The sequence below is a fragment of the Thunnus thynnus genome, chromosome 11 (genome assembly GCF_963924715.1).
Source record: "Thunnus thynnus chromosome 11, fThuThy2.1, whole genome shotgun sequence".
NCBI classification, from domain to species: domain Eukaryota; kingdom Metazoa; phylum Chordata; class Actinopteri; order Scombriformes; family Scombridae; genus Thunnus; species Thunnus thynnus.
Window position 1 is genome coordinate 25,266,183 of NC_089527.1, and position 24,747 is coordinate 25,290,929.

General features: G+C 42.6%; 1 long non-coding RNA gene across 2 annotated transcripts in view; it reads right to left on the reverse strand.

Annotated features, from left to right (window-relative positions):
* Positions 1 to 345: 345 nt before the first annotated feature.
* Positions 346 to 24,747, reverse strand: part of LOC137192969 (uncharacterized) — a 39,346-nt gene continuing 14,944 nt past the window's right edge. The window contains exon 4 of one of the 2 annotated variants that reach the window (XR_010930654.1): positions 346 to 1,626. This is a non-coding gene — a long non-coding RNA (uncharacterized lncRNA). Of the gene's footprint in view, positions 1,627 to 13,919; positions 14,063 to 24,747 lie in introns of those variants that run through there. The other variant, XR_010930655.1, reaches the window with a different exon arrangement.

The following is a 24,747-nucleotide window of genomic DNA, read 5'->3' on the forward strand; positions in this document are numbered from 1 at the left end:
TATTTATCAAGACAAGATGTTCTAATGTTTTTCAGTGACACAGAGCTAGGAAGGAGGAGAAGCTGGTTATTAATAAAACTATTTGCCAAATGACTCATGTTTGAAAGAAGATTTGAAGAAGGCCAACACAACATCTGCTTTGAGCTCATCTTGATGTCCTGATTACATCGGTTACAACATGTGATGTCATGCTCAACATAGTGATACAAATCCTGGTTCAACATGTCATCACTTTATCAAAATGATTGAGATATGTAAAAATGCTTCCATTGATTCAGTTTGTCTTTAGTGACTTTATTCAGCAATAATTACAAATTACATTTCACAGGTGATTAAGAGGTGAGGGATTAATTTATAGGACATAAATGGTATGTTATGCGGAGTATATCAGGCATATGAAGCACAGTGGTTTACCAACATCACAGCGTAGCAAATGATTCACAAATATTTGATATCAGATGAAAATAACCTATACGTTTGTGGAAATGAATTACAGTTGATTTCCAAGACGTGGCTTTGTTCTTTTTTCCCCTTTTTGAAAGATTTACAGTACAAAAAACAGTCGTTTGTGAAAGATGTACAACACCATACAGGAAAAGAGCATGGTTTACACCTCTGCAATCCACCACCAAAGCAGCTGCATGCTGATTAGGGGCAAATACAGCGAGCAACGTCTTTTGATTTTTAACGGAAAAACAAAACTGCACGAAAGAGAGCCTCGCTCCCTGTCTTGTCAGTGCTGCCTTCAGAAAAAAGAGAAGATTTGAGTTTTCAAAGTCACATGCAACCGCAACTACATTGTCTTTTAACTGTGGTTGGAGTTCAAAACCTTGCAGCTCCTTCGATCATGGCAAAGTGAATTCACTAAACAGGGTGTACACAGGCAGATGTGAGAGGAGAGCAGCTTGTCCTACTCTCCGTGGAACTGCCAGAGTGGGATGAAAAAATAAAACAGCTTGCTTGCAATAAATAGCAACATCTGATAAATATGATACAATCATTATTTTGTTTGTGAATTTCTAATGACTATCCCAATAGCCTCGCTGTATCTTACCAAAAAAAAAAAAAAGAGTTCTACTTTAAACACAACAAAACAGGCCTGGAATAAACATATCAGTCAATTTTGCATATTGATAGCATTTTTAGCTTTTGTTCTTTGCCTGCTGATGCTCGTGCCTTCACATGCCATTGTTCAAGTTAATTCAATACCAAACAAGCCATTTTATTTTTACTATAGACTGTCCCTTGTGACTAATTACTACTCGACTCCAGCACTAAGTGATGTTTCACCCCTAGACAATAAAGAGGGACATGCTGCTTTCACACAATGAGCTAATACATTTAGTTGAACTGTATCAAAAAGCACTCCTGTTGGAATGATTTGGCCGACAAATCAGCAAACACATGAGCCAGTTATTCAGATCACAGTGTGTGGAGGTTACCTCCCACTGAGCAGCTTTAAGGAGATCTGAGGGACAAGAAAGCGCGGAGTCGGCTTGCTGGTCGGCTTGCTCGCTGGCCGAGCTACAGGCGCAGTTTTCAGTCTCCTGTGTGCGAGTCATTAGAGAGCTGCAGCAGCAGGAGCTGTAGGGTGTCTCTGGTCTACAGGGTGATCCAGCAACGTCTCTGAAACAGAGCAGGAGCGTGGAAGTACAGCAGATGGAAACAGAACAAGACAGAGAGGAAGAGAGGGAGAGAGAGAGAGAGAGAGAGAGTGAGGCGCGGCACGCCTCATTAGTGCTATCCCAGAGGTGAGGGGAAGGGGAAGGGGCAGGGCGGGCTTCCCACTGGCCTCTCTGTGACTGGTGATGTCATCAAAATGTTCGCATTTGCGACTGGGACTGTGCAGGGATTGAAGGGGAACAGCTGGAGCCGGGTCTGAGCCAGTGACCCTCTAATCATGAAGCTGCAGGCCTACCACCTAAAGGTCACGGTGAACTGCTCGATCACACTCAAAAACCAAGAACACAGATAGCATACTACCGTGAAGCATGTGCGCAATCATACTTTTAAAGTACGTGGGGGCTCTGCAACACACTGCCTCACACAAACCCCTAATCACACACACACACACACACGCGCACACACCTTAATGTCATCAACCATCACCATCACACATCTGATAGATCAGAACCAATCAAGCCACATTGTGAGGACAAAATCAAAGGCTGAGAATGGAGGATTGGCATATGACCCCCTGTCGCTGTGGAAACTATGTCAGGGGTTTTCTTAATTGGGGCACAGTCAATATGGCAAAAAAAAAAGCTACAAAAAGAAAGGACAATATCTGAAAGATGAAAAAAATGGCAGGATTGTGGCATGTGTATGTGTGTGTATGTGTGTGTATATGTGTGTGTGTGTGTGTGAACTATAGTGAATTTATGTGTCATTCAAGTCAGGCTTTTGAGAGTGATCATGAGATAGAGAGGGGGCCACATGTTACCAAAAGCATAGAGCAGGTGTTCCAATAATTTTCCTCAGATCAACTGACAACTGTTGCTATCAAAGATCTGCAGCCTGTGAAATCAATGCTGTGTGTCCTTTTAGGTATTTCAGCCGCCACGGTCTCCTCTGTCTCACGGCCTCTACAGCTGACAGTTGCCAGTGATAGAAGATGTGAGCTGTGCCAACTGCACCGTTTGATACAGGCCCCGGGCTGAGATCTCTCACTCAGCTCGCCGGGGGTCAAGGGGTCGACTGACACAGACAGACAAGCATAAACCGTCCCCTGAGCACGGCCAGGTGACGGAGGGAAGATGCCAGATGAGAAAATGGACGTAGACGTTAAGTCGGACGGAGGGGAGACCTAAGGGAGAGTTACAGAAAGGGATTGGAGAGAGGATGGGTCACAAGGTCGGAGAGGGTGATAGTGATTGAATGGATACATCACCAGGTAGCTATTTTAAGTTTTAATCAACCCTCCAAACACCACACACACACACACACACACACAAGCAACCAGATATATGTGCACACATACACAAGACATCACCAGTGAGGCATGAGTGCCACAGCAGAGGACCAAGAAATGCTTTAAGCTATTGTTGGATCAGGGAGTGTTAGTGGAGTCTATGTCACACTGCAAAAAATTAGGTCAATATGAAATAGTCTCTGACCTTGAAACTATTTTTTTTTTTAAAAAAAAAGACCTGATAGTAGTAATAAAACTTCAATATAAATTTAAACCAGATTAATTCAGCTCAATTTAGGTTACTACACGAATTGTTCTGCTTCTTTACATCTGAAGGCAAAGAGCTTTAACAAGAGGAGGTTGTGATGGCTTAGGTATTACGTTCAGATTGGAGGAATCCATACCTTACGATTTACATCCAATGCCAATGTTCAGTACCAATAGAGGAAGTAGTGTGCCGTGTATGTAGGGAGGTGAAAGTAAGGTTGTGGAAGTTGAGGGGGGGGTGAGTGTGAAGCATGTCTGACTTTCATGTAGACTGAGTTTCTCCTCCTTTCACACAACTTTTTGCATTTTTATTTACATCAACCATGATCTTTCCTTAACCTTATCCATATTTTAGTAGTTGCCCTGCAGATACTGGAGATGTTGTCATTGAATGTAATATGGTGTTTTGCAGAATCATCCAATATCGACGCTCTAGACATAACACAACACATAATATATAACACACAACATAACAGCACTACATACAATCTGCGTCATTTTAAAATAACTTCTTTAAAGTAATATATGTCAGAATAATGTAATATTTCTGTTTACTGTAGTAGTGGCGTGATCTGCCACGAGTCAAGCTACATTTAAATCTAAATATAAGATTATTCCACGTTGCTAGATATATATACTGTAGTTTTTCTTTTTTTTAAAAAAAGTATTGTTTCCTCTTTTTTTAAGATTGGTCTGGTTCTTAAAATAAGCAAAGCCATGCCGTTTTACTTTATAAATGTTTGTGACAACCATGAAGTCCTCTTTTCTGACTCTTTTCTTGTCAGAATATCAAGACCACTTACCTTTTTTATTGTATTTATTTAATCCTTAAAAGAACAAACAAGGAACAATTTTGATAATCTCATGCGAACGGTGCTTGAAAAAATGATTCATATTTATCTTAAAAAAGAAAGGAAGATACCATGACTTCTTTTTGCAGTGAATCAGAAGAAATAACTAACCGCAGCAGCTACAAGAGAAAGAATATCAAAGTGCAATAAGTTGCAGGAGCTGATCATGTTTAACCTTTAGTCAAATGGCTTCTGCATGACTTATGGGCCCACCTGTCCTGTTTGATGCAGGCTAAATGAATTTAAGCTTTAAAGCCTTTGAGTGTCATCCAATTAAGATTCAGATAATGTGTTTGTCTTATGGTTATGAGATGTAAATATAATCAGAGCATGTGTGTTGTTTATAACTCAGTGCAGCTAATGTGCAGAGGCTTTTGTTGTAGCTCTCTAGCACAAACACACACACACACACACATACACACACACACACGCACACACTCAGCATCCAGTATTGCGTTGCTTCAAGAGGCAGGTTGGACACATCTTTCTGTATATCTGTATCAAAACTGAGCTGTATTAACATAATTGTCAGCTTTTACTGTATCTTGTCTGTTTAACATCATTTTGGTTGTATTTTTAGATCTGCAGCCTGCTTGAGATTCAACGCCGCTAATTAAATAGAAAGAGGCGCTCACCATGCCAAATAAACTGATGTCTTTTCCCAGGAACTCTACGAAGACTGTCAGATGAACCTAAACACACACACGCACACAAACACACACACCTCAAAACAAACGATCCTGCCAGTAAGAGAAGCGGAATCTGTCCTGATTACTGCGATTGTCACAGGCTGACCGGCGAAGTTGTGAGGAAGCTTAAAGAGATGATTACTGAAACAATAAAAAGTTTACCTGTCTGAAATAAAGACAGAGGGAGGAAGTGAAAGGAATGGAATGTGTTTGTAATTGAGTGTGTTTCTGTGTGTGTGTGCATGTGTGTGTGTGTGTGAGAGAGAGAAAGAGAGAGAGTCAGCGAGATAATGACCTGCGTGATTGATAATCGATGGCCTCCCTCTCCTCTTGTCTCGTGTTTCTGTTCTGGGGTTGTGTTTTAATGTCGCTCCTCTGCTCGCTGACCTCATTAAAGGATCTGGTTACCCTCAAACAGCTTTTTAATTTAGCCTAATGATTTTTTGCATAATAGATCAGATACTTGGTAAGCCCTAGGGAGCAGCTCTTCTCTTCAAGGTGCCTTTATAGTGAGAGGAGCTGAGGTTTGGGAGGTTGTTATTGTGCTATACGTGTTTTTGTTTAATTCTGCTTTTCTTTCTTCAGCTGCTTAAGTTCTTATTAAATATCTTTGTTGGTAATTGATTGTGTCTGTGAAAACCCGGAGCCCTTCAAGCAGATTGAGTTATTCTGCATATATTAAGTCTCATCATTTTTGGTTTTTACTGTTCTTCATTTTCAGATGAGGATAAGGTATTCTGGTGATATTCTATATTTTTCTTATTGTCACCAAATCCCATGAAAAGATCAAAACCAACAATAAATTTATCCTCCTAATGAGTGTTTCCTGCAGAAGGCCTGATATAACTTATTCCTCTGTGCCACAGAGCTCCACTGTCATTTAAACACTATTGAAAACACTTCAGTGAGCCACAGAGCTGCATCTGGTGATATGTTCTTTATGATGAAAATGGGGACTGTAGTTTATTTTGGGTTGATCCTACATACTTGGCCCTGCTGCCATAAATACTCACAGCACCAAATCTGCTGAAAATAGTTCCCATAAATGCACTATTTACTCCTATTTGAGTAATGTTTGCTGAAAACTAGATACTTTGCTTTTGTTTAAATTAAACTATATACTATGTTGTGATTTTTGCGCACACTAAGTCATAGGGAAGTGACTGAGGTGGATGGTAGATGTACAAAACACAAGACTTTGACAACAGAAACACATCCTGAGAAAGTCAGTCATCAGTCAGAAAGTATTGAGAGAAAACAAATTTGCAAGCCTTGTTTACAAGCAGATTACAAATGGTGATGGCATCACATTTCACAAATGATTGTCGCTAACATGTTGCAGATAAATTTGCAAGCACATGGCCATTGCAAGCTGATGCTTGTCTCGTATTGAAATCTGTCACAATGAGCAAGAGGAAATGATTACATGTTGCAAATTGCAATTTGCATGGTGCAACTTTGGTGAAATGGGCCACAGGCTAACGCGTTGTTTGTTTCAGTCTTATCATTTGTTGGATTTGTTGGATTTGTTAACAGTAAAAAAAATATAGAATACCACCACCAACCTTGTGTTTTAAAATCTGATTCTCACTGAGATTTTTGATTTCCTTGTCGGATTTTCATTTCTTACTAAATATTCAAAATAAACACTGATAAATATTTTCTTTCATAAAAAACAGAAATAATGAGCTCTGAGCAATAGTTAAGCATCGTCTGTTTGCATTACTGCATTACTGGCAATGTAGCATGATAGTACAAATCTCTGTCATAAACATCAGACAAAAAAAATACGCACAGCACTCAATCTCAGGTTCATATGCATTTCTCTGTGAAATGTCTTGGAAAGAGTATGCAGAGCTCATTGCTTCCTTGTATACACAGTGAATGAACTGTCACACAAAAAACCCAAGTGATGAATGGAACTCAAAATCAATTTTCTACAAATGTCTTGGGAGGGATTCATCCACTCCATATATAGCAGAGTGAACTGTAATCTGTGCTACTTCTGTGCAGTGCTGAGACACCAACACAAACAAGTTCCCTTCCCACACCCACAACATAGCCAAATCCACAGCCACATACACACAAACACACCAACAGTGAGTGTGAGGGGAAGAGACAAGCTCTGTCCCTGATCAGCACCCAGGCCTCCTCGTCTCGACATGATCACTGCCTGTCATTAGTCAGTTACGCTGTAAATTATTTAACCATGCACATGTTTGGAAGCGTCTAAACACACCAGACACAACGCCACGCAAAGTGCTTTCATGCACCGAGCGACACGCTGACACACTCTCAGAAAATCGGACTCTTGGAATGAATGAATAAGTAAGAGCGAGAAATAAATAAATAAGCGAAACAAACAAAAAACAAGCCTGGGAGGAGTGGGGGGGGGGGGGGGGGGGGGGGGGGTGAGCCTGAGCAGGGGGATGACGGCGTAATTTAGCACTCGACTTCAATCCCAGTCAAATTAAAAGGGAATCTTAATGCATGTGTCTCTCTCCCAGCATTGATGTGTTCTCTCTCTGTGATATGGCGCTGAGATAGTAGATGCAATATGCCTGACAATCTATTCCCAGACTGGCCTCGCTGCCACTCAAACCAAGCAGAGCGCTACTGTAGCTATTAGACGGGCTCTTTTGGGGAACTGATGGCTTTTCAGTGGAAAGAAAACTATCATGTCTCTTTTGTGTATGTTTTTGCAGACGCGTGTGTGTCTATGCGTGTGTGTGTGTGTATGTGCACATGCATGCCCACTTGTACATGTACACCTAGAATTGTGTGTGTTTAACCGTGTGAATATGCGCGTTAGCATGCTAAACAGTGTGTCTATGCATGTATGTATATATGCATGTTCAGTATGAGTGTCAGAACTCAAGGGCCTTGTAATCAGCACTGAGCGAGCGCTCGACAAGGCCATTCCCCACCGCTGAGCATTGTGAGGCCTCGGCAGCCGGAACTTAAGACAACATTGCGCACAAAGTGGGTAAACAGTGTTTGACATGTTTTCAATATGGTTACATTAGAACAAGCTGCGTTTGATTGAAAAGCTAATATTCAAGCCATGCAAATCATCAATCATGGGAAAAGGTCTATTAATTATTCAATAAAACAGTCTAATTCAAGAATCAATGTAGGGAAGCGGAGAGAGGCATGAGGGGGCTCCCAGCAGAGAGAGAGGGAGAGAGCGGGTAATATAAAGGAATAGGGAATTACCCCTCTCTCTCTGAGCTGTGGCCCATCTCATCCCGAGCTGTCAAAAACAACTGCCGCTCCCTCGTTTCATCTCACCAAGTTTAAAGACGACTTTGGAAACACTTAATTTTCCTCGCAAAACTCGTTAGGTCTTTGTTCCTCATTAGCTCATCTTCTTTTCTCCCTCTCTGTCTCTGTTACTCCTCCTCTGTTGTCCCCCCCTTCCTATATCACTCCTTTCTTTTTTCTTCGAAGTCATCGTTATGGCTCTTACGACCGCCTGGCTCGGGCGTTTTGAAGTTTGGTATTGTGCCCTCTGATCTCCGGCAATTACAACTGGGCCAAATCTCTTCCTTGGGAATTCATTATTTACGTTCAATTAAACAAATTCATCAGTGGTCGCCTCAGTAGGATTCGGGGCGTGTAAGTGGTCGGCAGTAACGAAGCTGGGGCGCAGACCAGCTCAATCAGCTCTAATACAAAGACTTGTAGTGTTTCCTCCAGCCAGGCCCCCCAGCCCCCAGCACCTCAAAGGTGTTTCCACAGGCTTCATTACTCACTGGAGACTTCTAAAGTCCAACTGTACACCCACTTCAAAGCTCATTAGTATCTATTATTAATGAATTAATACCCAATATCTTTGGTAGACCTAGGCTATCGTTAAAAGTTCTGGACCAAGAGTTAACTTCATTCTAGTCTCATTTGGGTGGCAGCGTCTGAACTTCCACTGCCTCCAATTTGGGCTACGCCGGGTCTTAGCAGCTCTGTGTACTCTCTTTCCTGCCATGCTCATAAAGCTCATGAGGTGTCTATGAGGCGTTTAAAGCTCCTCAGCCACACAGCCACAGCTGGGCTATCTGATAACAACTGTGCGGTTCAGGAACAGAGGGAAAAGTCAATAGGAAGTGGTTGTGGGATTTCAGGGAAATGCTGGGTGGAATAGTGAGCTAAAGACGATTTCAGTGTAACCGCACAAGATGTAAAGCTGTTGTGGTCACACTAAATCAGTAGGTTGCCACTGGTTTAATTGATGTGCTTTAATGATAGTAAATAATTATCATTCCTTTCACTTACTATAATTATGTTGATTATCTAATTAAAGGGTTATGGCTGATATCTTATTCCTCTGTGCCACAGACCTCCACTGTTGTCCAAAAACTATTAAAAGAAAATTATGAGAGATGGACTAACACACTCTTGGTCTAAAAACCTTTAAACACTGAAACACTGAGTCAGGTGGCTCAGCAGTTAGCACTGTTGCATCACAGCAAGAAGGTCCTGGGTTCAAACCCCCAACTGTCTCAGGTCCTTTCTGTGTGGAGTTTGCATGTTCTCCACGTGTTTCTGCTGGGTGCTCCGGTTTCCTCTCACTATCAAAGACATGTATGTTAGGGTTAATACTCCTGTCAGTGACCCCTGACCACTGGCAAAAAGAACTGGAGTTGGTCCCCAAGTGCTGCACTGCAGCTGCCCACTTGTGTATAGGATGGGTCAAATGTAGACGAAAAATTTCTTTCAGTGTATTTGAGTGCTGAGAAATGACAATAGAGAAATATTAATCTTAAATCTTAATCTTAATCTTATCTATACACATGTATACACACGTTTACCTTACCAACCTTGGCGGCTGTTATAGCTGATAGTGAAAGACAATGAAATAAGATCAGAGAAGGAGGCCTGTAAGAATAATAGATCCATGAGTATAAAGGTTTATCACGTGCCAAAACACAGCATAGTGGTTTATAATACTCTGAGATAGGATTTTACTCTTACTCCTCAAAGTTATCATGGCAACAATCACCTTTTTCTTATTTGTGATAATCGTGATGTAAACAATAGAATTTTTTCAAATATTGCCAGTGACTGTGTGAACACAGCCTTAACCATCATAGCTACATGTAAACCCAACCCTTACCCTAACTTCCTCAAACTAAAGCTTATTCTAATCTTAACCCTAAAACCAAGTCTTAAAGTTCAAATGAAATCACATTTAGCCGTCCCTTTTTGCAGTCAAAAATAATGTCAATGTGTTGTTTTATGTATAGTAAATCGTTTTTTACTATTAAGGAGTGTTAGGAGTGTCAATATCACATAGGGAACAAGGGACAAAGTAAACAAAATTACATTGTAGCTTACAAACAGTGTGTTGTTAGCAGTGCTTTTTAAGAGTAAGGACCATAGCATCTAACCGGACCAAAGTGACATATATACATTTCACATACATTTAGATGCTGTTTAATGGGCTGCAGCTGAGCAGCTAATTAGATAACTAGATTGCTAATTGACATTAGCAGTGCACTTCTCCCTGGTGGGTTTTTTTGGTGGCTCGTTCAACAAGCTAAGGTGCAGGACAAGACGTGTGGTCATGTTTATAAGTTAGATAAGAAGGAAACTTCAGCAGGAAAGCTAATGTGGGTTGTTGTACAGAGTCTGTGGCTCTTGTGTTGTGTAGCAGGATGCTATCAGGCTCAGTGTGACCGTTTGTTCTGACTATGATTGACCACTGATGGTACTGCTTTATGCAAAGATTTGATTGGCTGTATGGAAACAAGTTCTCAATCTACATCGATGGATAATTAATGGTATTCTGTGAAAATCGATGCATAACTAGAACATGAAACCAAAAAATATAAAATATAAAGTTCTCCCTTTTGGTTCATTTTTAGAATATTTTTGGGAACAATTTTGCCTTTATTGGATAGTGGATATTCAAGTGGGAGGCAGGAAACAAGGGAAAGAGATGACAAGGGACATTTTAGTTATGTGGTATGCGCAATAACCATTCGGCTAGTGCACTCCCTCCCTTTTGGTTTCTAATTTTTTCTCTAATGAGAACACACGTCAAGTGATTTCAAGAACGGATATGTATGCTGTAGTAGACAAAGAAAATGCAATTTAATTTCAGTTGGACTTCAACCCTCAAACAGCCCTTTGAAGAAGTAAAAGTGCCAAAGTGTCCTGTAACAGGTGCTGCAAACAAATATAACAAGGCTTGAAACTTTGTGAGTGATCAAAGGTTGTCAGCAAGAAAAGGCAGCGAACGCAGGTCAGACATAACTGTAAGTGTGGTTACTTAACCGCCAGGGTCACAGACACAGAGAGGAGTAAGAGGACAAACAGAAAACAAGGATGCATTGCATCCCTCTCACACACATACTCAAATACACACACACACACATGCACACAAGGAGGATCATGAAACACAACACCAAGGGCCTTCTCTGTGCATGTTAAACAATACTCTGACTGTCAACAATCAGGCATAAATTAGCAGCCGTGGCCTCTACTGTATTTATTCTGGTAATTACCTCCCAGGAGGGCACACACACACACACACACAAACACTAGCAGACACCACAGCGTGGTACGACACACTCGCAGCCCGTCGCCTCAGAGTGTGTGAGTGAGGGAGGGGAGGAGGGAGGGGTCTGTAGACATCCCATCAACACTATGTGTGTGTGTGAGGGAGGGAGAGAGAGAGAGAGAGAGAGAGAGAGAAAGAGAGAGAGAGAGTGAAACATAAACAAGACTTATTCGTCCCTTTGATTGTGTGCAAAAGCTTTAAACCATATAAATCAGTGAGCTGATAAAAGCTAATCATTCTCTTCCATTAGGGGACAGCAACCTCTGAGACAGATAGTGACTGATTGATTGACAGTTCTGAAAACACTACAGATTCGGATATCAGAGTTCAATAAAAAACTGACAAAGAAGAGTGAAGCAGCGAGGCAGAAAGGAAGAGAGAGACAGGAAGGAGGAGGCAAAGAGACACGAGTGCGAGAGAGGGAGACAGAGCGAGACAGGGACACAGGCAATGACAGCCACATGAAATCTCATCTCCATTTTTGACAATGGGGGAACCATCTGAAGAGCAGAGAACAGAGGGAGGAATTTAACTGCTTTCATCTTGTCATAATTATCTCCAAGAAGCCACATGAAAGGAAAAATCTGTGTTTTTTGTTTATAAATTAGAGAACAAGGACATTTTCTGTGACAACTTTGATGGCATTTTTCCTCTGTGCATGGTTGAACAGTCCTGGGCTAATGATCCCTTCTCTTCTTAAAGCGGAGAAAAAAAGCAGTGATGAAAATTGCAATAAAAACGACACTAAACACAATTTAGCAAAATGAACGGAGAGCCGAAGTGTCATAATTCAGAGAGCATCATTATCAAAATTGCTGCAATTGTTGTGCACTCATACATCTATGAATACATAAGTATCTTCCGATTTCTTAGCATCACTGTCCGCCAGCGTCCACCGAAACTCGTAGCCGTGAAACAAATAGAACAAGTTCAGCTGGATGGAAAATGCAGTGTGGTTGGCCTGACTGTTAGTGGGTCCAGCAGCTTTTTCTCTGGGGCTCAAACATCATTAAAAAGAGCCGGGTCATTTCTATGATCCAAGCAGTTGGGCTTTCATGGGCAGATCAACAAATGGAGGCTGAAACTAACGGCAACAGCGATCAATAGTTCCCTTCAAGACACACAGGAGCACTCTGGGTATCCATCAATCTCTACTCTCAGACAGGAAGTTGACCACAAACTGGAAATAATAACCGCATTGGTTAGTTGACACCTTGCTACCACAACAGTTCTTCCGAATGACACTGTACACATTGTATCTGTCCCAAATGTTTGTTATTGTACTACTGCAAATGCATGGTTTACACATACAACAAACAAAATTTTAAAGGGTCATTTCGACCAAATTACAAAGAAAACAATTTAAACAATTACCCCTAGTTAATTCTAGTATGTAGCCAGGAGTAAGTGGGTCATTTTATTCTGGAAAGACACATTGATGTTGAGTCAAATGTAATTTTTTTGTCATGCTTTAAGCACCACTAACTAAATTCCATTCACCCCTTTAAATTGGGGTGATAAACCGCATGGCTAGATACCACATGCGGTAAGTGGGAAAAGATTTTGTTTAGATTTGAGTGACCTGACCTTTAAGGACATGCATATTCACCCAAACACATTCACAACACTGTGACCAGAAAAATAGAAACCCCTGTACCTATTATACAGTGAAATGGTATACAATATTTCTGTAATAAACAATACACAGAGTCAGTTTTATGTGAATTTTGTAGCAGTTTATGGTGTCATTCCTCTATTTTAACAGCCCCCATGTGGGGTTTTCTTGTAAACAAAGTTTCTGTTTACATTCAGCGTTACTCCTTAAAAACAAATTGTTTGTGCCACTGAGGTCTGACAAACATGTTGAATGCATTTCCTTCCTCATAAAATATTTACAAAGCTGATTGTTTTAAATCTAAACCTGCATTGTTTACATCTGTTTACTTGCTAGTAGTCTTCTTATTTCCTGCCCTTGTTGGAGCATTGTTACAGTTCTTGGCATGATACCACCACCTGTAGATTAATGGAGAGGTGTTAAATCATTATGAGAAGAGGCAGAAATGTTACGTGTGACCCGCATCCTCGTTCATCTGCATGTACATCCTGTTACATGTGCATGAGAACAAACAAACCACTCCTATAAACATTACTCTACTATTAGGCTACCGTCAGTACTGTAGATGTCTACATGTCATGTATGTGATCAAAATAGCAGGTTGTGTATATTACTGTAATTAGGAGACTGAGACTGTGATGATAGCAAACCTCAACAAGCCCACATAAAGGATAATAAAGCTGGAATATGGAAAAGTAAACATAAACCAAAGAAAAACAAAATTTTCCTTTTTTTCTTACTTATTTAGTTTGGGATTAGGAGCTACAGTTGCCCACTACGATGACATAAATGAGTGTAGCTAATAGTTAATTCTCCTTTTTAAAACTGTATTGTTGCAATGATTAACATGTTCCACCATTTATTTAGGTATGCATTTATTCTTGTTTAATCTATTTTTTTAAAATATTTTCTTGTTTCTCAGAGATATTGTTTTAACTTTTAACAATTTATTGATTTCTCTTTTTGTGATCCTATTAAACATACAAGTACTAGATTGTTTTATAACTATCTGCATGGCTTTCGTGGTGAATGTCTACTGAGGAATCCAGGCTTAGAGGGTTAGACCAGACACTTACTAGTAAGAGCCAATGCTATCTGGCCCAAGCCCCAAACCAGTCCAGCCCACTTCCCCAGTCTGCCTCCTTCAGTCTGCCAACTGCTGAGCCGTAGCTAAAAGGAATACCAAAGAAACACTTCATGAAAATGTCTATCATCTATCACCTAAATCACACACAAGCGTTCCTTTTTTTTTGGACTGGTTTCCAGTGCTAATGCTGTGAACTGAATGTGTTTTTTCCCATACAGCTGAAGCGTTGTGAATGCTGTAATCAGCGGCTCCAAGTGCAGCCTAATGTGGCCAAAGAGGATATGAAACCGAGCCAAAACATGCACAAGGCAGACCGAATCTAATTAATGTTCATTAAAAGTTAAAGCAGGGGAAACGGCCAGGTTAATTTCTGCTACTGTGATCTTAAAGCCTGATGACTCACACAAAGCCATGCTGGCCTCTATTTTGAGTCAGTTGCGGTATTCTGCTGTGTGCTGTGGTGCTCTGCTCATGTTTAAAGAGAGCTCACTCACAAGGACGGATCAAACTGGGCCATATGTGCTTAGACTCTGCCCACCAGACAGCAAAATCTCTGGTCATCCATCACTGCCTTGTTAGAGAGGGTAGAGACTGAGGGTAGGCAACATATTGCAGCAACATATTGTAAGGAATACCATCACACACACAGAACGGCCAAATGTATATTTTATACAGATCTGTTTCAGACTCATATAACATCCATTCTCTCCTATTGTGGGATTGTGAAATGTCTGCACCCTGTTTCTCTGTCCTCTCTGTCCTGGCCAGCCATCTCCAGCCATCTGTGGCCCTTTTCACCTTTGACCTTTAGCAGGGGTCAACATAGGTCAGGCGTCTCAGGTTTGGCTATTGTTTCAGATAAGTAGACAGCGTCTGTCTCATTCTGGAAAACACAGACACATGCAAAAATATGCGCAGCTTTCTCCTTGACTCCACAACATGTCTAGGATTCTCACACTGAATACATTTTTACAACATGGTTGTTCTGTACTCCACTGAAATTGGACAACTGCGAACATCCTGACCAAAATAAATATATAGAGAGCGAGAGAGGATTGCATAGTGCAAAGGGAACAGTGTTGGGTATTACTTTATAATGCATTACAGTAATATTATTACTTTTTTTCAGTAACAAGTAGTGTTGGGGATTACAATCTGAAATTCGAATTATATTACAGTTACTAATCCCAGTAACGCTCTGTTACTTTTACACTTGGGGGTCAGTGCTCTTACTGTCTTACCAGGATTAACAGAGTGTTAATATCATGGATGTATTATAAGAGCTGGATACTGGACCGAAAATAGCTCCTATTCCGTCCAATAAGAATTGCTCACCTGCTGCCACTGAATATGCACAGTAGTGTTTCTCCTGCTTGCCCCACCAGCGAGTTCCCACTCAGCCCATAGACTTTACATTGTGATGACGTCACAGATTTTGAAATCGCTTTTCTCGGCTAGAGGAAAGTTTTACAAATATAAAACCTCCATGGATCAAAAATTCATAATAGAAAGAGTCATAATTGGCCTTGTCTGCAGTTCAAGATGTCCTGTCAACAGTTTTACAGATGTCTCTTTTACAATGGTGGTCTATGGGGAAAATGCTTTTTTGGCTTGCATGGGGATTATTCACTGTGGCCACTGGGAAAAATTGGCTGCAAGGCTGAGCGGCAGCACTGTATCCAGCTCTTACATTACATCCATGGCTGATATCAGTGTGGTCTTTGCGATCAGTTGACAGACTCCAGAGGAGGAGAAATGCGATTAGTTATTAGAAATGCTAGTTTAGTTCAGAATTGGAGGGTGTGCAGCTGAGGTCTGGAATCGCTGAGGCTACGCTACCGCTAGCTGTTGGATGGTCAGTAAATCCTTCCAAACTGTATCCTGCCTGCTTGTTAAACCACAACGCTTCATTTTTTATTTCTACATGTGTTAACTACAAAAGACAAAGTGTGTGCGTGTGAAGGATTTTGAGCTGTTTACTGGCAACTTTGACAGAGATGACGAAAGTAATGTAACAAGTAATGTCACACATTACTTTTGCTGCTGAGTAATAAGTAAAATAATGTAATTACTTTTACAATGAGTAATGTGTAATCAGTAATTAATTACAATTTGCAAGTAACTTGCCCAACATTGAAAGGGAGCCATCTAGAGACAGCATGCAATATGTTCATCACTCTACAAGAGGGAGGGCGATGGGCCACGACATCTGTGGATGATATACAACCAAACAAAAGCCAGAACAACTCGACAAAACACCACACAAAAGTTGTCAACGAAAATTAGACAAATAAGCAGCCATAAACCAGCGAGGGAAAATGCTCAAGGTTTTCTCTTCACTCAGCAGTCGTGCACGTTTTGTTTCTCCATCACCTCTTTGCCGCCTTTCTTTTTTAGCCTTAATTGCAGTTTACAGGGAAAGGGTAATCACTTGTGAAACAGGGCGTGTTATTTTCTTGCCCAGAGTGTGAATCCTAAGCAGGCCAATCGCCAGAACTATCGCTCCATCTCTCCGCTGGCTGAATCCTAATGGCTGGATGGAGAGAAGGTGCGTAGGGAGCGGGGAGAGAGAGAGGCTGACAGCGGGGCTTGACATGGGCATTAAATCATGCCCCGAGGAATCCTCCATCCACAGGCTCCTGACAGCCGCGCTGTCATCACGGCCAGGCCACTTCCTATGCCTCTTGACAACACTGGAGCAGAATTAGTCAGAGCATCAGATGTAAATTGGCGCTGTTCAAGGATGATAATGAGCACCAAGATACATGTCGGTGTCACTGACGGGACGCCATCATGATTGGCTGTCCCTCACACCGTGCTCCATTAGGTCTAATGGTATTCAGGCCAGGTACGGGAGGAAGGCGGGTGCAAGAGGGGGAGCAGGGGTGGACAGGGAGAAAGTTTTCTGTTGTGATCAGTTTGTTCCATTTGATATCTGTGCATGTTGGTTTCTGCAGGACTATGTGGCCAGAGAGTAGGACATATACACAAGGTCCAGACAGCCACTACATTCAGCCGTCCACTTACTGACATGCTGTCCTCTCCATCCATCTCTCTCACACACACAACCCTCTCATTTTTAAGTTTGAATAATATAAGGCATCACTTAATCTAAATTCCACCTCATCTTGTATTATATTATGTATGATAGTGACATTTGCAATAAACCACCTGTCCAAGAATGACACCAGTTTTATCCCAGTTTGAGGTCATTCAGTAAAACTCTTGGCTCGCTAGTTTTCTCTCTCTCAGTGCAGTATGTATGCATGCAGCGTGTACAGCTTGCTAACATAATGCAGTAATAGTTGCCAGTGCCATTTTCCCTGCCCATGCTGAGGATGAGCCAGCCAGAGCCTGCCCCAGATGCATACATTTCCCATAATGAGGCAGGTGGCCTCGACAGACGCTCGGTCGTGTGGGTGACACCGTGTACACCGCAGCTCTGGGCATCTGACTGACAGACAGTGCCAGTCCCTTCCCTCTTCTGCTCTCTCTCTTCTCTCTCCCTCTCTCTTGCTACGTGTCTTCCTTGCTCTTCCTTCTCTCTCTCTCTCACTTTTGCGTATTAAGTTTCTTTTTCTGAGTTTGTGCAAGTATGTGTGTGTGTGTGTGTGTGTGTGTTTGTGTGTGTGTTTCTGCTGCTTTGTTTCACTATGGGGTTTGGGTAAATTCCTCCACTCCATGGCAATTTCAAATGAAGATAGCTGAAGGTCATTAATGGAACTGCCGCTGCTGTAACAGGGTAAAACTCACTGTAATTAAAAATGAATAAATAATTGATTATGTATATTTTCTTGTAATTGGCTTCTCGTTACCCTTCTACATGCTGAATGCTAATTGGTGCTGGGAGTTGATTATCATTTCACTATGAAGTTAGCAGTATATCCAGAGAGATGTTGAAGATGAAGCTCGAAGGTCCCATCATGGCCATGTCTACAAGAACCAAGGTCAAGCCCCCACCACCCCCTTTTCCAAAAAAATTACCAGAAAAAAAAGGAGGAGTGGTCAGAGCATGGAGTGATACAAAATGCCCCGCCAGCCACCTAATTGAGAGTATTTAGCAAACTAGCATAGGATGTGGTAAATGGTAAGGATTAAGCCAGAGGCCCTAAGCAAGAGGATCTATTAACAAGGATTCCCCAAGGCCTAACTAAAGACTACAGATTAAGACGGCAATCTAGCAACAGAAGCCGCTAGCTGATTAAAAAAAAAAAAAAAATCACACATCTGTAGATTAGATTACTGGCAAAAAGAGACATTAAAGTCAGATAGAGAAATGTCAGGCATGCAATTGTCAGCTATTTATTCTGTCACAAAAAGTTACAAACAAAATACACTTCATTCTATTCTCTTTGTCTTAAATACTGGTGATTGTGTTTCAGTGTGTGTGTGTGTGTGTGTGTGAGAGAGAGAGAGAGAGAGAGAGAGAGAGAGAGAGAGAGACAGAGCAGAAGTCCCAGTTAAGTTGCTTGCTCAGTCAGAACAGAGACAGCCACAGCCTTTTGTGTCAGGCTTCCTAATGGAGTCTTAACGTGTCCAGCAGTGAACAAAGACCAGAAACTCTACTTCTCCTCACACTGCCTGCCTTACAGGACGCCTTCTGTCTGTCTGTCTCACTGACTGGAGTGTCCTCTGACTTGCCTGAATTAATTTTCTACAACAGGCCAGGCCTAGGGCAGCTGTGTCAGCATTTTATGAGCATGGCGAGGTCTGCGGATTTTAGCACGTCTGGTCTATAGGCCCGCATGTACTCTGACAGTCCTGTCAGGGAACTAGAAGGCAGAAGATGCTCCTCTGCTCTTCTTACAAAAGCCTGTGTGATCAGCTGCCTCTCTGGAATAGCTTTTAGAGTATAGAAAAGCTAAGAAATGCTCACTTTTGCAATGTCAGACATTGCTGGGATGTTACAGAGATACAGAAATAGATTCTTGTGGCAGCTGGAAAATAGCAGAAAATACCTGGGAATTCAAAGCACAGTTAAATGGTACTCTAAATGAGTTTGTTCGCACGTATTTCAGCCTGTTTTTTCATTATTGTTTGTACAGAAAAAAAAAACTCCTGTTCCTAGAAAGACTAACAATGTTGGTGCTAGTTTTCAGCACTAGACAGCTGCGTTGTATTGTACTGTAGCAAGCGACATATTTTTCTTTTTTGTTTTTGGATGCGTTGTTTTCGTCTTTGAACGCTCTTTCCCTAGTGTCCTCCCGCTGCTTTCTGCATGTTTAATGTATGAGTCATTCAGGTGGGGAGTGACTGGTATGGCATTGTCTTTTAGAAGGGAAGAACTCTCTGTTTTCCAACTGCTGCGCCAGGTGTAACTGAAATTGACACATCTTTCGATACATGCAGGAAATATGTTATTGGAAGAGACATCTTTTATTCTCCAGAACTTTACATCACACACGATCTTGGCCGAGCGCTCTGATCTGAATCCCTCTGTGGATAAAGGGGAGGGGAGGGCTGCACATGTATGTGTGCAAGTGAGTGTATTAAATAAATAAGTCCAAAGACAAATCGATTATCACAGAAGTGAAGAAGTTTTCCAGGGGAAACTAGGGAAAGAAAAAAGAAAAAGTTCTATGGAGCTACCACAATAGAAACACTATATTATTGTAAATGTAGGAAAATGATTGTACAAACTGCTGCTGTATGCATCAAATGTGGAGAGTTCAAAGTTCAGACTATAGGAGGCAGCGGGCTTTGTATAATTCAATATTAGCTTACAGTATTGACCAGGACCAAAGCAAAATCAAAAGAATCAAAAGAATGATGGAAAATATGTTGCTCTGCCACCCATATCTACATGGTGTTACTGTCAAATTCATTAGCCATATTCTGAATGAATGTTATCAAACCAGAATAACTGTTCTTGTTTCAGAAAATCACACACCCTGATGTCTCTGGCCTTGCTCTTTGGACAATGATAGCATTAGTGCCCTGGGCTCTGGACCCAGCCTGGCTAACACCTGGACCAGGGCCTGAGCTGTTGTGGGGGAGGCAGGTAAACTAGGCAAGAAATGAGAGGATGCTGGTCCTGGAAGCGTGACACTACTTGAATCCACACGCAGGGTTTCAACCCAGGATGTTTGAACATAATGTCATTCAGTAAACGCACACTGGCGTCTATTACAGACACGTATCTGTTTGAATGTGTCAGAGCTCCTCCGGATGTTTTCTGGCCCCAATCATCTTGCTTAGATGTGTTCTCTCTGGCCTGGTGAGTGTAAATTTATCTTGGACTGGCTTGACACATTTAAACTCAGGCCAGGGTGTTTGAACTTGAGTGCAGTTTGGCTCTGTCCAAGGCCTCAGCTCACTGTCAGACTCTCGCACAAACACACACATACACCAGTTTTCACTCTCTCTCCTGGTCTCTCACTCCCTTGCGGCCCCTCATCCCTTTGTTGGAGTATGCATAACCGTTGAGGGAGTGCCAAACTGGGCTGAGCCTGAGATGCTGATACAGTAGAAACCTGCTCTATCCCTTTAATGAGTACACACACACATGCACACACACTTTCCACTGCTTGGCTATTAGGCACCAAGAACAGGAGGAAAACTATTTGAAAGTGAATTTTAGATATCCGGTCGTGGAGCTTTGCCTGGGAGTGGCAGCCGAGCAGAGGTGCAAGCAGCGCACACACAGACACACACACACAAACGCAGACACACACACCTCATACACCTCACTGTTTCGGCTCCAGTTGCTCTCGCACAGCATGGATGATCAAAAGAGGCCAACGGCTGCCGACCATTATGCCAATGACACTTTGAGTAAGAGTCCAGAGAGCGCAGCGACATGACAGCCATTAGGGATTGAAAGTGGGACTTTAAAGGAGGGCTGAAGGATAACTGTCAGTGCAGAATCAAAGGCAGAAAGTGAAATCTTCATAATGTATTGCACTGGAAAATTCCTGCTCTAGCTTTCTCTCTCAACCACTCGCTCAAAAGTATCCCATACACAGCTACGCCATTCAATTCCCATAAAAAACATGAAACAGCCAGGAACAAAGGGTTGATGAGGGGAGTTCAGAGACTGGCACTCTGTAAATGAAAGCGAACAGCGGTGTGGGCCATTGTGCGGGTGGTAGACAGATAGATCATTAAGGACTGGACTAGGTTACAGTCGGAGCAGAGGACTACTAGCTAGCAACTCCGGCACTGCACCTGTGTTTCCCCCCAGCTTAGATCCAGCTGACAAATGTGACTGAACTAGTATGGCAGCACAATTAGAGCTAATGGATCATACTCTGTGACAGTTACAAAGAGGACCCAAACTTTTTTCAAAAGCGCCAGTAAACGCTTCATCGCCACGCATCCAAAATACAGCTTCATGTGGTAAATTTGCTATGACACTTGAAAATCCATAAACTGGGACCAGACAAACTCCCTGATGTCTTCCAACTTTTATTTGTCCACTCATCGTTAAAATTGACAAAACAGAGGGCGGCTTTGTGTGTTTTATTTTAGCACTTTTCATTGCCGAAATCAAGGCCTGCTGCTGGCACTGACCAAACACTCTGCTGCTCTCTCAGCTTGGCAGAAAACTGCCTCTAATGTGTCTCTCTGTCGCATAATCAAGGATTTCACACTCTAAATCTTTGATCTGGGAGAACCCTCTCTGATGGGAGAACCCTCCAACCGCTACCACACACACACTGTACACACACCCCTCTCGGATCTCTGATCTCCCTCCAATTAATGATGTCAAATGAGTGTGTTTACAGGCTCATTAGATTACTGCTGCAGAAGTAGAGCACCGCCCTGCATCACCCAACACACACACACATGTATGCACACTCAGACCAAGACTCTCTGTCTTGACACAGCCCTTGGAGGTAAGCCTGATGGCAAAGCACCAAAGTACTATTGCCACCACAGTCATAGCTGTGGCTCTGTGGCTCTGTGTGGTAACTGAGCCATGATGGCACAAGTCCACACACACACACGCACTAGATGTCCAACCCAGCTGGACCAGTTTGGAGGCTGTTCAGGGCCGGTTAGGCTGCAGCCAAGCAAATCCCCTGAAGAGCTCCAAGAGACACAGACTGGGGCCAAGGCCTGGGGACAGACTGACAGGTGTGTGAGTCCCAATATAAAGAAAAAGAGACACATTCATTGATGAACGCAAGATAGAAGAAATACAAAATGAGAGAAAAAAGGCAGCAGAGCTCATCAATTCTTCATGTTTCATTTATCAACCAATCAGTTTTTGATTCACAACAGCTTGTTACCATGCAAAGCAGCGTGTAGCCTTAAAAAAGACCACATGTGCAGATCTGTGTGTACCATGCAGACTGGGTTGAGTACATCTCCACTGCCCCCTGTTGGGTTGGAGGTCAGCCTCAACCCCCTACTGAGAGCGCCACGGGCACGCACTCTCACCTTAACACCCGCCAAGGGGCTTGCTCAGACCCCTTGCTTTTCAACCAGCAGTAATTATGACACTAATGAGTAGAGTGTGAATCAGAGGGTTACATGCGGACAGGAAGACGGCTTTGACACGCTGCTTCAATTACAGAACAGTCTGTCTTTGTAGAACCCAAAGACGAAAGGGTTTGAGAGGAGTTAAGAGGATGAGAGAGCGAGGGGAGACGGGGGTTGGAGGGGGGTGGGGGGGGCAGATACGGCCTCTGTAATTCATATTTAATATCTGCATCTGTGTTTCACAGTACCTAGCAGGCCACCAGTGACGTAATCACCTCCTTAATTGGGTAGTAATGATTGTTAATGCATGAATCATGTGCGGCAACATTTCCCATCAGGAGAATGCACAAGTGAATGCACCAAATGCACAAACTAGACATGAAAATGGTGTTGTTTTACAAAAAAAATAGAATCAAAATTCTGTTGTAAAACTGACTCTAAGCATTATGTATGGTTGGAAATATTCCCCTAAACACTATGTGAGTCTGGTAGTTTTCTCCTCGAGGAATTCGGCTAAAGAAAGCATTTCCTGACAGTGTGTGTGACATGGTGACCTCAGCTGGAGTGACATAACCTGTGGTGGGGAGCGCTGGCTCAGCAAACACAGCTCTAAACAGTCACTCAAAACATCACAACACTCACACGCCCCGAGGAAAACACTCAAACACACACACATACGCACACTCACAAACCAGGAAGTGACACTGACAGTGACAAATACCTCTTTCAGGTATCTCTCAGTCAGTTTACACTTACACACACACACACACCAAGTGAGGTGCACAGACACACAAATATACACGTACAACAGCTGGGGCTGGCATATTATTATTCTATTTAGGTTTAGCAGCAGTACCTTCTCCTCCCATTGGGAATTTGATAAGCAGGAAAACCACTGCATTTTTCACATACACCACACACACACACACACACACACACACACACACACACACACACACACACACAAATCCATGATTTTCCTCTTCTGCTGCCTTCCATCTTCTAAGTCCTCTCCCCAAATTTTCCCCATCCTGCTAGGAAAAAAAAACTTACTGGTGGCAACAGTCCTCACGGGCTTGATCATATTAGAGCCATTACAGCTGAGGCTTTTTTTTTCTGTATGTTTTAGGCCGGGCATCTTTTTTCTATCCTCTGGTCCTCTCTTATCTCGTTACACACTCTTCAGGCTTTGTGGTTAAATTATGTATTAAGGTCAATGTCAAAACACGGAAGATGTGTAATCTGCAGGGAGTTTCCTTTTATTCATTATTACAGTGAAGGCTGAGCACAACTGTCAGCCAGCCACGGTTGTGCTCAGCATGGAAGCTTATGTGCTCAGCGGGGCCCCACCAAGCCTCTCTCCCTCGCTCTCCTCTCCCCCTCTCCACCTCTCCCTTGGCTTCCCCACCACCACCACCCTCTTCATCCTACCCCCCCCTCCTCTTTCTCCTCCCGGACGGACCCCTGATAGATTTACCCAGCTAACCCGTCTCACTTTGGGATCTCCCTCTTCTACCGCAGCAATCTTAGAGCTGTCAAGTGCACCTATATGCCGATGTCATAAATCTGAAGGAGAAGAATGTGCACGCCGGAGAACAAGGAGAGAGAGGAGGTAGAGGAGGAGAGCAGGGAGAAGGGGGTGGGGGTGGGGGGGTTATGTTGAGGCAGGGGAGGGTGTCATGCCATCCGCTTGTAGTTTAGGGAATTTGTCTAATCTGGAATCATGTCAGGATACAGCAAGGCTACGCAAGGCACTCCCACTCCCCCTCCCATGTGTATCCACACTTGTACACGAGTGAATGAAGAAAGAAGAAAAACAGGAAGATAGAAAGCTATAGAGAGAGAAGCAGAGAGAGAGAGGTTGTCAATGTCTTACGCTCTTTGTTTTAATTCAAGGTAAACTGGCATTATGTGTTGACAGGACAAGCTATCATCTCCTTGGATTCTGCTGTTCTCCACAGGGATTTGGATCTGGGGGGGGGGGGGGGGTTTGCGCCTTCCTCTCTCCTGTCTCACAAAAGCTCAACACTTGACCCCTTGTTTTCTCAATTGCTGTCAGTCAATGTCAAAGCCCCTTTTCTATGTCAGATATGTACTGACAGCTGTGACACAGCCTTTTGAGGTGTGCCGGACGCCTTTAACCTTACTAGGATTGCAGATCTCTTCCTTTAATGGCTCACGGGGGCAGGAAACAGTTTGATGAATCTGGTCCAGCTTTGCTCCAGCCAGTGTAATTATCTTCCGATTAGATTAATTCAGTTAGACCTCAGTCGCATTTACAATACTAGCAGCATTCCTGGGAGGCGACCACTCTGTCATGTTAACGATTACACAATTATGT